Below are 16,461 nucleotides of genomic sequence, written 5' to 3' on the forward strand. Positions count from 1 at the left end.
CCTACTAGGTGGCAGTTTCCGTTATGAGCTTTGGGGATATTACAGTGAGCAAGACACCCAGGTCCTGAGTTCTTAGAGCTGATATTTTAGTGGGGGGGGTGGGTGCAGAGAACATAAATAGGATTGGGTTAATTGTAAGTGCTGTGAAGACAGTAAAAGGGTGAGGTGTGCATGTGTCTGTGTCTGTGTGTTGCAGGTACTCTTCAGAATGAGTAGTCAAGGAAGTCTTTCTGAAGGAGGCAACATGATGGGACATTTCCTCTCTCCTAATGTGAAGGAAATACCAGCACTGAGTCATTGACAATAAATTCATCGCCTAAAAAAAAAGTAAAAACCCCAAGCTGGCTGCAACTTATTAAATTGATTTTATGGTCACTAATGGATCACAACCCACAGTCTGAAATAAAATAATCTCAGCACACTCAGTGGCGGATGTTGTAGGCAGGCTCTTAATCAGTCTCGGCTTCTGGTTTTGTCAGAAGACATCCATATGGTCCAGACCTTTTCCTGCTTTCGACTCTCAAGCTCATTTTCGATCTTGTTGCCCTGGGAGCACTAAAACAATCTCTGAAGAATACCAGAGAGCAGGCTCTCTACGGATGTAAGTATGTTGGCACTAACAGACTTGACAATGATGCTTTGAAATGCCCACATTAAAATGGCCTGCTGACTCTGACTTTTGGCACACCGAAGGACTCCCGTTGATTCTTTGAAGCACTTAACGGATCTTCTTTGGAGCTATTCCACAGACTCTACCTCTGGCTCTTGAATGAAATTTTCATTATAGCTGATTGAAAAGGATTTCCACACTCATGTCAGTGGGCTTGCTGAGAAGAGCGAGCAGCCTCAGGGTCCCGTCTCCAGGATCTCACACCCCTGACCCTGGGGTTGTACTGCATGTTCAGCAATGCTTCCCTTGCTGGGCCTTGCTTTACTGTCTACCCCACAGCTCTAGCTCTTGTCTTGGCCTGGGGACCCCAGGGCCCAGGTCATGCCCAACTTTGAGAGCTCCATACAGTTCCCTCCAGGCACCTGGAGAAAGCTGCCAGGATTCCCTTGGCTCTGGTGGGCTCCACGCCGCCCTGTCCAACGCCTCCTCTGCTTCACTCCCCCGTGCACACTTCACTGCTGCTCCCTTCAGTCGTCACCTCCATCTCCTGCTGCCCTTCCCAGCCATCACCATTTTAATGGAAGCCTTCACCTCCGTTGTTCCTGCAGCCCCCAAGAAGATCCAGTTGGCATTCTGCTTGCCTCGTGCTTGGCATTGACATTGAGGGAGAAACACAGGCTGGACAAAAAGGTGGGAGAACGAGGCTGAATGTTCACTGTTGTGCTTTCCAACATGGTTTCCAGAAACGGACTGCACTAAAAAGTAGTGAGCCTGCCTGCCTGCCACTTAGGTTTAATTTCTAACTTCAAGAGATGGGTCTGGAAACATCTGTGGAGGTTTGGTTAATGAAACCAACAACAACCCAAAACTCCTTCCTCCTGGCCCCACCAGCCCCATTTTCTTTGTGACAATGTGTCAGGGATTTCAGCTCATAGTATAGACCTGCCATTTGTTTGGCTCTGCAGAATTTAGTAACTTTTTCTGCCCAAACTCTCCTCACCATCCTGTAGTTTGAACTCAGGTTTCATCTTCTTAATGAAGCCTGTCTTGGCCTCTCTGTTTAATACTCAGCCTGCCCCCTTCCCCTGACACTGTCGACTCCCTTACCATGCTCTACTTTCTCTGTTTTCCTTTTCCATGGTTTATTGTCTCTCTTCATCAGACCCCATTCCCAGAGTGTAAATGCCTCAAAACTGGGCATCTTTGTGTTGCTTAAAAAGTAGGCTATCCAAGCATCCTGCTGCATTTTGTACACAATATCCAACAACTGGTTTGCATTATATTTTTAAATTCAGATGGTGTGATAACTGCCCAAATAAACAATCCATTCACAAAAAGAGATTAGCAACTTATTGTCCTCTAGACCTGGGTTGTCCAAGTAGGTAGCCAATAGTCATGTGTGGCAATTTAAATTTAAATTAATTAAGACTCAATAAAATGAAAAGTTCAGTTTCTCACTTGCATCAGCCATATTTCTGGAGCTTGGTAGCCCCATGTGGCCAGCGGTACTTCTGTTGACAGCACAGATGAAAAACATTCCCATCACAGCAGGAAGTTCTATGGGACAGCCCGGCTATAGATGAATCAAGTAGTCAACTTACTGGCTTTGTACTTTTACTCAATTCATAACTATATATTTAGTATCTACATTGAGTAAGAGATGATAAGAAATATGAACTGTGCAGGGAAGATTCAGACACCTTGCTTCCTTCAGCAAGTGGGCCTGAAGATAAATATAATCTAAAAATTCGTATCAAGAACCTTGAGGCAGACAGATAAGTGCTGCAGAAATTCAGAGGAAGGAGAGATTGGCATTTTCCAGTTCAGGATAGAAAATCAAGGAAAATTTCATGCAGGAGGTAGGTCAGAGGCAGAAAAGTGCATGTTCCCTTAGGTCTGAAGCACAGCACGCTCCACAATGCAAGCTAACTAAAGGAGAGACGCTCTACCAAGTCATATTCTGGTGGCGAAGTTATCTCTGAACAAGATTCATGACTATGGTTCCAGGACTTTGGAGCTCTGCTTTTACTTCCTCCTCACCCCTACCTTGGGACAAGTAGTCCCACACCTGCCGAAACAAAGACTTTTGGTCCTGATGCCCACTGCTTGCACACAGTAGAGAAAAGTCGGTGGGGAGTAACAAAACTTGGATGTTGCTTCTCTAATCCTTCCCTTCTCTCTGGGGATTGCAGTCCCAGGAGGACCTTCTAATGGTGCTTCTCCTTGCAGGACAAAATTTGATGTCTTCACCTCAAGAGCTATATTCGGGGATGATGAATGATTGAATGGGATTCTTCAGATACCTGAGAGTCTCCACTTGGGCTCACTTACCTCTTCCTCTGAGCCCAATGGGGCTGACTCACATTAACCTGACTTTCACCCAGAGCTGGAGAACCCAAGAATCCCAGTGGAAATAGACTCAGGTTGAAGGAACAAGGCATATGAGGGCACAATTATTTCCATAGGAAGACATTAAATTTTGAAGAGCTAGTGTGGTTCTCTAGTGCCACTAATATGAGATAAATATCTCCTGAGGGTTTACTGTTCAAATATGTTTGGTGGGCTCCACTGGCCACTGGCCATCTTAGTAGATAAGTCTTCCAGGGTTTATATCAGAGGTCCGCAAACTATAGCACCTGGGCCACATCCAGCCCACTGCCTGTTTTTGTGCAGCTACGTGAGCTATGAATGGTTTCTATGTTTTCAAATGGTTGGCAAAAATCCAAAGAAGAAGGATATTTTGTGACACATGAACATTTTACAAAAATATTCAGACATAACATATGCCGAGCACAACATCTGCGGATTTGGCAATCATGGAGTTAGCGACGGAGGGTCCGTTCCACACAGTGGTTTTACGGAGACACAAATTTGAATCCCGTGGACAACAAAGCCAGAGTATGGGAGTGAATCCAAAGTAATGTTAACATTTTCTACTTGACTTCAGAGACCTTGTAATTCTTGAAGACTTATTTAAAAAAAAATCTGTAGAAAACAGCTCCAGAAAAAACAGCAACTGGGGGCTACAGCAGTAAAAAGAAACAGAAGTAGTTTGATGAAGAAGGATCCATAGGCAGGTTGGTAAATGCCTGTGGGGAATCATTAAGATTGTGGGGGGTGGAGCCAAGATGGCGGAGGAGAGAGACTCACAGCTCGCCCTCTCCCACAAGTACACCAAGAATCACATCTACAAACCCCCTGAATCGCACAGAACACCTACTGAACTCTGGCAGGGTGGCTCTCATTTCGAAATACAGGAGGATTCTCACAAAATCTTATAAAGACAAGTTTATACTGTATAGCACAGGGAACCATATTCAATATTTTGTAGTAACCTACAGTGAAGAAGAATATGAGGAGGAATGTATGTATGTTCCTGTATGACTGAAGTATTGTGCTGTACACCAGGAATTGACACAGCATTGTAAACTGACTGTACTTCAGTAAAAATATATTTAAAACAAAGAATATGAAGGTAACTTAAAATTTCCAGTTCCACTTGACTGCATTTTAAAGAGGGAACTCAAAGTTCCGACACTGACGCCTCCAGACATAGCCCTGCTGTATGTGAAGGGTCGGCTATGTCGTCAGCACACCCCTTGCAGTTTGGATTTCAGCTATGAATTTGCAGTGCCCTGAAGAAAGGATTGGCAAATCAAAGATAAGCATCAAACCAGACTCAGTCTAACTGCATAAATTCTGGGTTAATGAAGCCTGAGCTAATGAGGTTTCATGCCCTCCAGGAAGTCTTAATCCTTGTCACTGGTGTTGGTGATGTCTTTCCTGAAGAGGCTCGTTCCCCGGGCAGAGACAGCCTCTCGAGGCCACGTTACAACGTGTTCTCCCCTCTCCCCATCTCTGATTCTGGCACTTAGAAATGATGTGCCCCTTGTGATACTTTCCAGGTAATTTTTCCAGGTGGCAGGTTCACTAAAGCAAAGGATTAGCCGTGAGCCTTCTTTGTATGAAGGCTCCGCTCTCTCGTTTCCTCCTGATTCTTAGGCATCGACTACTGGGGGTGGCCCAACTTGAGTTCCAAAGTTCAGTGACTCTCCCTCATGGCTGGGAAGTGAGACAGATTAAAAATTACTATTCAATTTTGAATTATAATGCTTCTGTTAGAGTGTTATCAGGAGGACACCTTAAGTAAAAGTCATTGGAATAATCACCCCAAATTAAATAAGAACTCATTTCAATTTCTTAAGCTTATGTCTTTACGTAGTATCTTGCCTTCACAGAGTGCTCCCAACTTTTCAAGTTCTTTTTATACTTATTGCCTGATTTTCTAGTTATATAGATCCTACAGATAATGTAAGTCATCATAATCCAATAGAATAACACGTTATTATACCGATTCAATAGATGAAGAGGTTAAAGGAATCACTCAGAGTCACATAGTGAAATGGTTCTTTCTTTCTTTCGACATTAAGAAATATACGTGGTGTTCATGCAGAGTCATGTTTTCTCTCAATTCCAAGTTCTTAATGAGGTGACCAGAAGCTCTTTTAGAAACTGAATCCTGGTGGGATAACCCAGGGCAACTTTTGTGCCCAACTGAAAACCAGATGGCGTCCCAGACAGGCGGGGCACAGGTACTGTGGACTTTTTAAGGCTCCACAAAAACATCTGCAATCTGAAAACTGTAAAGGGCTGGTAACATGAGAGTCAGAGAAATTGGGGCTACTTGTGGGGATACATGGTAAGAGGTATACAGAAAAGGGAGGGATTTTTTTCAAAGCAGGAAATCCTTAAGCCTGTGTGAGTGCTGGACACAGTGGTCCAGCCAGGAGAGAGGAAAAGATGAGGCAGGACAGAAAGGAGCTGGTTGGACGATGCTCTCCTGAGAAAGCACCAGGGGTGGGATGCAGGGCACATGAGGACACTGCACTGAGAACACAGAGATCATGTCATGTGAGTTTAAGAGATTTCTTCACATCTTGGCTTCATATCTTGTTTCTGCTAGTGTGTAGAGATGTGTGGAATTTATGCAAATTACCCTTTTTGGGTAGCCATTCCTCATGTGTAAAATGGCAGGACTAAGCTCTCAAATTCAATGACTGTTGTGAATGTTCAAGTAAAGAATGCACGCTACGAGCTTAGCATGGTCCTCAGAGTAAAGTAAGCATGCTGCCAACGTAAGCTACAATCAGAATAATAGTTATTATTACCGCTAGTATTAGGCACAGAGGCTGAGGTCGCAAAATGACAAAATGTATCAATCAGGGTGTCTGCCCTAGTAATACAAAGCAGAGTCAAATCCTTGTTTCTACAGCCTTCACATTTTGCTCTCAGCAGGGGTGTAGAGGCCAGGGAGAACATTGACGGGTCACTCCCAAGTATGCGGGATGGAGCCCCTCCATGCCTATTTGTTATTCTTCTTTCCCGCTTCCCAGCAGCACAGCCGGTCCACCATCAGGGCTGTGTGGCTCTTGCCAGGCCTCTGGCCTATGGCCCTAACTTTCCAGTTACTCACGATCATCAGCTGGATTTTGTTTACTTTATACCCCTATCACCTCAACACCATGCCTGAGAGTAAGCAAGTACTCACTACCTGGTTGTTGAATAATCAGAGCGAGTTAATTAATCTATGAAGGCCATATATTAAATTGTTGAGCTGCAAATTGATCTCAGGTCTGCCAACTCATAGCTTTGTACTTCTCCCTGAATCTCAAGTTGCAATGGGTTTGGTGCTAATAAAGCCCCCTTCCCCCACCGCCTATGTGGGTTGGCCCAAGTGTAGTCTGGATGTTTCTATTGCTGCTTTTGTGGCAGCTTCTACTTAAAAGAATTTCTAGCTCCCCGGGGGTTTTTCATGTGTTAGAGCTGCTTTTCCATATGTGTTCACTCCAAGTTTGAGTCATCAGCTTTCTTTTTGGAGCTCCATTCTGGGCTTTTACAAATTAGCTCTAGGGACTTCTCAGTCATTCATTCCTTTTTAGTGCTGAATAGTGTCCCACCGTATGGGTAGAACACATTTTGTTTCTTCATTTATCAGTTAAAGGACCCCTGGATTGTTTCCACTGATGGCCTATTATAGATACTGCTGTAGTAAACATTCACATAGAAGTCTTCGTGGGACATAGTTCTATACACCTGTTTTTACCTAGGTATTTATAGGTATCTGTCTTTTCCAGAGCATGTTGTTTTTTCATGTTGATTTAAGTTACCATCTGCTGTCGTATCGTTTTAGTCTGAAGGACTTTTAAGATTTCTTGCAAGAAAGCTCAGCTAGCCATGAATTCTCTTTGTTTGCCTGGGAGTGTATTTCACCTTCATTTTTGAAGGATAGTTTTGTTGAATATAGAATTCTTGGTTGGCAGTTTTTCCATCTAGGACTTTGGCTATGACATCCCACTTCCTTCTGGTCTGCCTTTTTTCCCCATGAGGAGCCTGCTATTCATCATGGTTTCTTGTCATGTAGTGAGTCTTTTTTGTCTTGCTGCTTTCAAGATTTTTCTCTTCATTTTTGGTTTTTAGCAGTTTGACTATCATGTGCTTAAGAGTAGATTTCTTTGCTTTTTTACCTTGAGTTTCTTAGATGTATGAATTAATGTTTTTCAACAAATTGCAGATCTTTCTCACCATTATCTCTTTAAATACTTTTTCTGCCCCTTTCTCTGTTGCTGATATTTCTGCTTAATTAAAAAAGATTATTCTTATTCTTATTTTTATTCTTAAGCTTGGTTTCCTTGGGGTTTTCCCTGTGACAGCATGGTGGTCCAGTAACTGTAGGTTAGATGCTGTGGTCAAATACTTTGAGTCAGAGAATCTTATATCCTTTGTCAAGGAATCTTTGTGTGGGTTGGAAAATGCATTCAAAGTTTCTACAGTTTACAAGTCGACTCCAGATTTTTGCCTTCTTTCAAATTCTTTTGTGACTTGCATGTGCAAGGACTCATGTTCAGCCAGGGGTGTGTGACTAGCTGGAGGGGGGCCTTCTCTGGTCATTCCTGAGTGAGTATGTAGTCACGGCCAGGTGTCCAGCCTTTCAGACTCCCAGGGATACGTGGGAACTCACTGCATCTACCTCATTCCCTGGATTATCCTGTTAAATTTCTGGCTAGTCTTTCTCTCTGTTGCTTGCTTCAACCACGGTCACAACTTAAGGTGAGCTGTTATGCTGGCCTTCCCTGTTAATTTCTCAGATTACTACTGTTTATGGTCACATCCCTTGGCTTGAGTTCTTCCATGCATTGTTCCAAATCAAGTCAGCAGCCCTGGCGGAGAAGCTACAAGATTTCATTGTTTGCCCCACCCTGGTAGAACTACCACACACATTGAGTTACAGTGGGATGGGCAGGAATGAGGGCAACTCCAGGCAAAAATGTTACAGATTCCCATTGCTCTTAGCTACATTTCAGTCATTTTTCTTCATTTCATGCTTCTTAAATTTGTTACATGCCTTTGATCAATTTCCAGAGTCCTGAAATAGTCATTTTTGCAATATTGTCTAGTTTTATCATAATTTTGGAGGGAGATAGTTTTCAAGCTCCTCACTCTACCATTACAGAAATCCTGCCTCTGAGGAATCTGTTGCTCTCTCCTTTTTAAAGATCAGGCTAGGTGAGGGGCAGACCACCAAGCTCAAGCATACACGCATGGACTTCGTGAGTCTAGTAAGCCTGGAATTTGAAATGCGTAACATCAGCTAACATTTATGCAGTGCTTCCTACTTGTCAGCCCCGTGCTAAGTGTTTCACAGGCATCATCTCTTCAAATTCTCATCAACGTGCAGAACCTGGTTCAATTCTTGGAGATCCCTTACTAATTTTCTTCCCAAGAGATACAACTAAAAAGAAAAGTGTCCACACATCAGATAACTTAGATGAAATGGACTAAATCCTTAAAAGTGAAAACTACCAAAACTCACACAAGGAGAAATAGAAAATCTAAATAAGCCTAAATCTGCAAAAGAAATGGAATAATTTGTTAATGAGCTTCCCCCAAAAGAAGGCTCAGAGGGTTTCTCTGGTGAATCCTACAAAACATTTAAGGAGGAAATTATACTAATAATCTATAATCTCTTTTAGAATATAGAAGGAACACTCCTTGTGTCATTCTATAAGGCCAGCATTAATGACCCTAATATCAAAATCAGGTAAAAGAGCACAAGAAAGGAAGACTACAGACCAACATGGCTCATGAACACATGTGCAAAAGCCCTTAAAATATTAACAAATCAAACCTAACAACGTATAAAAAGAATTACATACCACTACCCAGTGGGATTTATTCCAGTTATGCAAGGCTAGTCTCACATCTAAAAGGCAATGAATATAATCCACCACAAACAGGCTGAAGAAGAAAAATCATACAATCATATCAAATGATGCAGAAAAGTCATTTGGCAAAATCCCAAACACATTCATGATGTAAAAAACACTCAGAAAAGTAGACCCGTAGGGGAATTTTCTCAACATGTCAAGGATCTACATTTAACATCACAGATAATGGTAAGAAACTGGACACTTTCTTCCAAAAATCAGGAACAAGACATGAGGGTTTCTTTTCACTACTATTCAACATTGTACCGGAAGTCCTCTCAGTATAGTAAGATTTTTAAAAGGGGAAGTAAAAAGTATATAGATTATGAAGAAGGAAAGAAAATTGTCTTTGTTTGCAGATGACATGATAGTCTATGTAGTAAAGCGCAAAGTATTGACAAAAAACTCCTGAAACTGGTAAACGGTTATAGCATTTGCAGGATAAAAGATTAATATACAAAAGTCAGTTGCTTCCCTATATATCTGCTATGAACAACTGTAATTTGAAATTAAAACCAGTGCTATTTATAACAGTACACAAAGCAAGTCAAAAGCCAACAAAATATGTACAAAATTTCTATGTGGAAAACTACAAAACCCTAACAAAAGAAATCAAAGATTTAAATAAATAATGAAATACCCACGTTCATGGGTTGAAAGTCTCAGTAGATTAAAAAAGTCAATTCTTCCCAACTTAATTTATAGATTTAGTGTAGTTCCAATCAAAATCAAGCTATTTTTATACATCGACAAACTGATTCTAAAGTTTATAGGAGAAGGCAAAAGACCCAGAATGGCGAATACAATACTATGAAAAAAATGGAGGACTAACACTACTTGACTTCAGGACTAACTATAAAATCATTAAGACAGCATGGCATTGACACAAGGATAGATGTATGGATGAATGGAACAGAAGAGAGCTCCCAGAAACAGAGCCACACAAAATACAGTCAATTAATATTTGACAATAGAGCAAAGGCAATTCAATGGAGAAAGAATAGTCTTTTCAATAAATAATGCTGAAACAATTGGACATCCACGTGCCCAAAAGAAGGGAGGAATCTAGACATGGATTTTATACCTCTCATGAAAATTAACTCAACATGCATCATTAAACATTACATGCAAAACTATAAAACTTCTAGAAGAAAACAGGAGAAAACCAAGATGACTTTGGGTTTGTGATAAGTTTTTAGATACGACAACAAAAGCACAATCCATGAAAAAAAATGCGTAAGTTGGACTTCACTAAAATTAAAAGGCTCTGTTCTGCAAAAGCCCATGTAAGGAAACTGAAGAAATAAGCCACAGACTGAGAGGAAATATTTGCAAAATACACTTCTAATAAAGGACTTGTATCCAAATTAAACAAAGCACTTTTAAAGGTCAGCAATAAGAAGACAGACAACCCAATTTTAAAAATGGGCAAAAGATGGGAACAGACACTTCACCAAAGGATATCTACAGACTTCAGCTGGTTTGTTCATAAGCAAATTGAGAATAATTATACCTCCCTCACAACAGTGAAGCATAAGCTCACACAGGCCTAGTGAGTTCCAATGACCGGTTCAAGGTCACATGGATGGTTATTAATGAATGGGCCAGGACTCAAGCCCAGGCCTAGATTATAGATGTTCAAAAATGATGACTATTAATTATAGCTATGATTCTCTCTCTCCCTCCCGCTCACCCACCTGAATCACACACTCACACACACACAAATGCAGAGTCATTCGTAGGTGGTGAAGAAACTGGATCCTCAGTCTCTCCACCAGCTTCTCATATCATCCCTGGGCTTTCGGGATGGCCTGCTCTGTCTTCCCACCCCACACCGCCCTTCCCCCGACTTGAAACCGCTCCTTGCTCCTAGTCCACTGGGTGCAGGAGGGCAAGGGTCTTTCTCCCACCTGGAACATAATTCTGCAGTGAAGAGAGGGGAGCCAGGGCCTGCTGGGGAGGATGGCAGGACGGTCCAGCAGAGAGAGATGGCGGTGCTAAGAGACGGAGGAGAGCAGCTAAGGATTGCAGTGTGTCTGGTCAGATGCCGTGCTGGGCACCTTCATGTCCCTTGTCTTATTTAATCTTCACAGTAAGACCTGATCTTTGGTGTCCTGGGGCAGATGGTGACACTGGAGATGTTAGGGCCATAGGAGAACAGGACCAGCCCAGAATCCTTTCTTGCTATCCTTCCAGATCCCTCAGGGACCCACAGTTCAGCCTCAGAGACTGGGTGATTTTCTGGCAAAGGAGGAAGAGGGGCCTTCTCTTATCTGTCCTCAAACCTGATTCCTCTCTGAGTGGACCCAGGGACTTCTAGTTAATCGGAGTGAATGGGAGGGTGACTGTTTCCATCAAAACAGAAACGATATATTAGAGGAGCCAGGCATGTAGATAGGAGAGACTGTACCTCTTAGTAAAGGAATCAGGGCTTCCAGTGAAGAAGTGAGGAAATACAGGGCCTGGGGTGCTCAAGAAAAACTTGGAAGACTCCATCCATGGCCAGTCTATGGACTGTGGAACCAGAGAGGTCTGAGTTAGAATCACATTTCTGTGATTCTCTAGCTGTGTGACCTTAGGCCAGGCAATTAGCCTCTCTGGGCAATAGTTTTCTCATTTGTAAAATGAGGACAATCCTTAATGACTAAAATCCTAAAAGGCAACTCTAAAGTGAAGATTGTCCTTCGCAGGGTTAAAATTATATGTATGAAGTATTGAATGTCATCTGGTTTTTAACCATTGTAACCATTGAGGCAGAACCTCACAGGGCAGGGCTGCTGTGGGAGATGTCAAGAAATGTCCTCAGAATCAGATCAGGTGAGATCAAGGTGTCTCTGCCCCTACATGTCCATGGTATAGCTGGTGGTCCCAACCCTGTGAGCTTATGAGAAGCACCCAGTGTGATCAACCCACCTTCCATTCTGACTCCAGAAGACTTTTGCTGGACACCGGCTGTTTGGCAGGTTTTCTAGATGCTATGGATTCAAAGATGTGTGGCTTCTATTTGGCTCTACCACAGCTCAGGAAGATGAAAGGAGGACACAGACCCCACCCCCAGATGCTGAGGCTCTTACACTAAAGGAGCAGATGGCCCTGCGGGGTGGGGGGCTGCTGGCACTAACCAGCCCTGAACCAGGCAGGAGACAGAATTTCCCAGAAGACAGTGTACACAACATGGGTATCAGTTTTCTCCTTGGCTCTTTCTGCCACGTACTGAGACCACTGAGCTGGTAACACAGAACTCAGCTTGATTATTGGGAGACACTGAAAACACCCCAAGGGAAGGAAGGGCAAAGAGCCTTATGCAAAAAAAGACTGAATTAGCGGCCGAAGATGCTCCTTGTGCTGCCGGAGGGTGCTGAGGCTCAGGCGAGGTCCTCCCTTGGCTGGTCCCCAAAATCCTGCCCTGGGTTTGGGAGGTCCCTGCTAAAACGGAGCCAGTATGTGCCTTTTTAGGTTCAACCGGGGGAAGACAGGGAAGAAAGGATGAGAGAGAGCAGTGATGGGAAGAGGGAAGGAGGGCAGGGAGAGTCCTAGACAATCAGGCTTGCAAGTAAAGTCAATAACTACCAAGTTTCAGAGGCTTCTGCAGGCTTAAAAACACCAGAAAATATTGCATTTTTACCTTTTCTTAAAATTCTCATTCTCTCATCATCTCCTCCTGAAAGCACTGGATATGACTCAGCTCAGGTGGTCAGTGGCCCTGTCCCCCGTGTGAGTCATTTAACCTCAGGGAATCTGTGTCTCATCACCTGTAATATGGGTGTGATGACCTTATGGGAGGATTAAAAGAGCCAAGGAGTGTAAAGCATTTCACACAGTATCTTCTATGAGCAGTTTAATAAAAATCCCACTGGATAAAATAAAAACGATAAATAAAAAAAATTAAAAATCCCACGAGAGTAGGATTTCTTCCTTGAGCTTCTGCCAGCCTCCTTAGACCCAATAGGAAACCGAAAACAACATCAGATAAAACAAGTGAATTCAGGAAAGTCTCACCAGGGTTTGAAGCTATGCTTTGAGACCCAGTTAAGTGCAGAAAGCCGGCCTGGGCTCACCACCCAGTGTGTGTGCAGCACAGCGTTGGGGCAACACAGCGTGGGAGGGGATGAAAGAAGCTCCTCTCCCAGGACTTGTGAAAAGTTCCTTCGATGCCGCCACGCACTTCTGGGATTCTGGGCAGTGAGCTCGTGGCTGGGTCTGTTTCTGCAGATAGTCATTAAACAGCCAGAATCTAGGGGCATCGTCGGCCAGCTGTCTTACCAAGTTCCTCTGTGAGCGCGGTATCTGTGGCACTGCAGGGATGTGGAGATAAAAAGCAATGCGGAGATGTCTCCGGAAAATATAAAGAGCCAGGAGCGAAGCTAAGAAATAATCTCCATTTCTACGTGCTTGCTATTTTATGCACAATAATTTAAACTTCCTAACAAATCCTGCTTAGTAGGAATGTTTGCTACCATTTTACAGATGAGGAAACTGAGGCTCAGAGAGCTTAAGTCACCTGCTGAAGTTCAAAGAACCAGGTCTGGATTTGAATCCAAATCAGAATCCAGGACTTTCTCCTCTCTCATGACACCTTTCCCTAGAAGCCTAAATTTCTGGGAACTAAGTGAACTCCAGTGACAAAGCAGCACCTTTTCCGTGTTCTGTGTGCTGGATCCCTTCCTCCTCTTTCTCTGGGAATAGACAACAAAGCCACCAGGAGCCCCGAGGCAGCCCTGGTCGTCCTTGCGCTGTGGTCAGATTTCTGGCCTCGCTGCTTTCCCATCAGACTTGTGCAAAAAGAACACTGTATCTGCCAGCTCAGTATAGCACATCTCTGGCTCTGTTTCCTCCCCACGGGAACCCAAGAGTCTGTCTGTGTGTGTTATCAGACTAGCTAAAGACTTACAGATGTCAGCACAGAAGACAAGAGCTTTGATGTGAGCTCCGCATCCAGGAAAGCCCTCACTGCTGCCCTGTTCTGGCTTGAGCTTCGCGTCTTTCATCAAGTTCCACAAGACGCCTTGCTGCCTGCCAAGATCAAAGCAAATGAAGCAGGAGGCTCACAGGGTAAGTGCTCCTTCCCAGGACCTGCACTTGGACAGCAGCAAGAAGACGCTGATTATTCTACGGCTCTTAACCTTAACTTCCTTTGGGGGAGGGTGCCGGGATTCTTGCTGGGTCTACACAGTCCATGGCTCCTCTGGAAGTAAAAGGCACCAACGGTGAGGTGAGTGCAGGTTACACATAAGGCTCATCTCAAAGTGAACAATTACCTTTGATCAAGTTTGAAAGTGTGCTCACATTTGTCATTTTACGTCCTTCTGATGTGACCCTTCTGAGTTGGCACAACAGGAGAAGTGTCCCCAACAATGGGTACTTGGTTTGCTCCAGATCACACTGGAGCCACCCTAGGCTCCTGGTGTGGACAGACCGCAGGTGATGGGTGTTCCCAGGTGACACATCAGGGCTCCCTGTGATGAGCTCTCCGGGGGTCTCTACACAGGCACCTCTTTCTTTATCTTCAGGGTGGTCCATCAGCAAGGGTCCCCTGGGTGGGTGCCCAGCTAGGCTATTCCCTCCCTGCCTCTTCCTCTCTTTTTTCTGCTTGTCCTCTGTAATCCTCAGCCTGGGATTCCCTTCTGGTGGGCAAACCTCTCCCTGCTGTGGTTTTCAGAGCTAAAGAGTGTACGGACGTTTCATGAGCAGTTACTGTGTGTGGCTCCAGACACAGCCATGCACACTTGGACTGTGACCCTCCTGTAACACGGTTGGTGCCCTGAGGTGTATCTGAACATCATGGTGCTGTGGGTGGACAGATCTCGAGATGCTGCTGCCGCCTGCTGGTTAAACTAAATCTAAACCAGTCGCTTAATTTTACAGTCTATCTTTCCACCCTCCTTTTTCTTCCAGGGGCTCATTTTTTAAATTGAGGTAACATTGATTTTTAACATTAGCTAGGTTTCATGTATATATGACATTTCTACTTCTGTATACCCTACCATGTGCTCATCATCAAAAATTTATTTCCCATCCATCAACATACAATGGATCCTTTCTACCCATTTTGCCCTCCTTTCCCCCTGTCCCTTTCCCTCCGGTAACCACTACTCTGTTCTCTATCTTTGTGTTAGCCTTGGTTTGGTTTGTTCATTTATTTTGTTTTTGGTTGCCTGTTTGTTAGTTTTTTTTAATATTCCACATGAGTGAAATCTCATGGTATTTGTCTTTCTCTGTCTTTTTTTCACTTTACGTAATACCCTCAAGGTCCATCCATGTTGTCGTAAATAGCAAGATTTCATCTTTTTTATGGCTGCATAGTATTCCATTGTATGTATATTTTGCATCTTCGTAAATAAATGGATATAAATGGATATTTATCTGTGGATGGTCAGAGGTTCAGTTTTGAATGATACATTTTTACACACCACTTTTATTGTATATTAAGTTTTCTTGTGTATTTGGATGAATTTATAACCTTTCTATTCTGTTTTACTGATCTGTTCATCTATTCATTCACAATGCTGCTTTAATTATCATAGATTTATAGTACATTTTTTCATATCTAGGAGGTATGTTTCCTTCTCCTTACTCAACTCTTTCAGAATTTCCACAAGGATGCTTGCTGTTTGTTTTTCCATTTGAATCTTAGAATACAAAAAGAATCTTATTGGTATTTTAATTGGAATGACACTGTATCTGTAGACCAACTAGAAGTCTTTGCTAACTTACGATGCTGTCTTCTTAGTCAAGATACACTGTCTATTTGTTCAAACCCTTGGAATTCTTAGATTTCTGCTAACCTATCAGGCATGAGTCTTAGGTTTATTCCTAGATATTTGATTTTGTTTTGTGATGATGGTAAAGGAGGCTTTACATTCTATTACATCTTCTAAGTAGCTGTTAATTGGTATTTGTGGTGACTATTGATTTCTACACATTACTCTTTAACTGTGCTACCTCTGTAAATCCTCTTATTGTTGAAAATAGTTTTGAAGTTAATTCTCTCAGGTTTTTCATGCATATAAGTTTACCTACACAAATAATGATATTTATTATACCCTGTGAATACATTAATTTCAAATGTTATATTATAATTGACATGCCTTTTCTAATTAGAGCTAGTACTTCCAGACCAATATTAAATCATGACAGTGATAATGTCATCCTTATCCTGTCCCTGACTTCAGTACAAATGCTTCTAAATTCTGTGTTGATGAGCATAATGTGCTCCTAAGTATCTTTTATCATGGTAAGAAAGTACCCCTTTATTTATGCTTTGCTAAGAATTTCTTTTTTTAATCAAGAAGGGAGGTAATCTTACCCTTTAAAATGTTTTATATATGTTATATGCTTTATCATGAACATTTTAGTAGAATAGATATACATATACACACACATACACATAATTTTTAAATAAATAATTGTAAATATATTGGGAGATGCCAGTTTTTAAAAACTGATTCAAGCATGCAATCAAAAAAGTTTGGAGGCCAACGGGTTGAGATTATACTAAAATCACTTATATTAAGATACTATCATTTACCAGATGATTTAATCTTTCCTTTTTAATGCAGGAGGCACGTCCAGATCTTGAATGTTTTA

At 42.5% G+C, this 16,461-nt stretch overlaps 1 protein-coding gene across 1 annotated transcript in view; it reads right to left on the minus strand.

Annotated features, from left to right (window-relative positions):
- RMDN2 (regulator of microtubule dynamics 2) overlaps positions 1-16,461 on the minus strand; it is an 84,099-nt gene that overhangs the window by 3,239 nt on the left and 64,399 nt on the right. The window lies entirely within an intron of this gene.

The sequence above is a fragment of the Vicugna pacos genome, chromosome 15 (genome assembly GCF_048564905.1).
Source record: "Vicugna pacos chromosome 15, VicPac4, whole genome shotgun sequence".
NCBI classification, from domain to species: Eukaryota; Metazoa; Chordata; class Mammalia; order Artiodactyla; family Camelidae; genus Vicugna; species Vicugna pacos.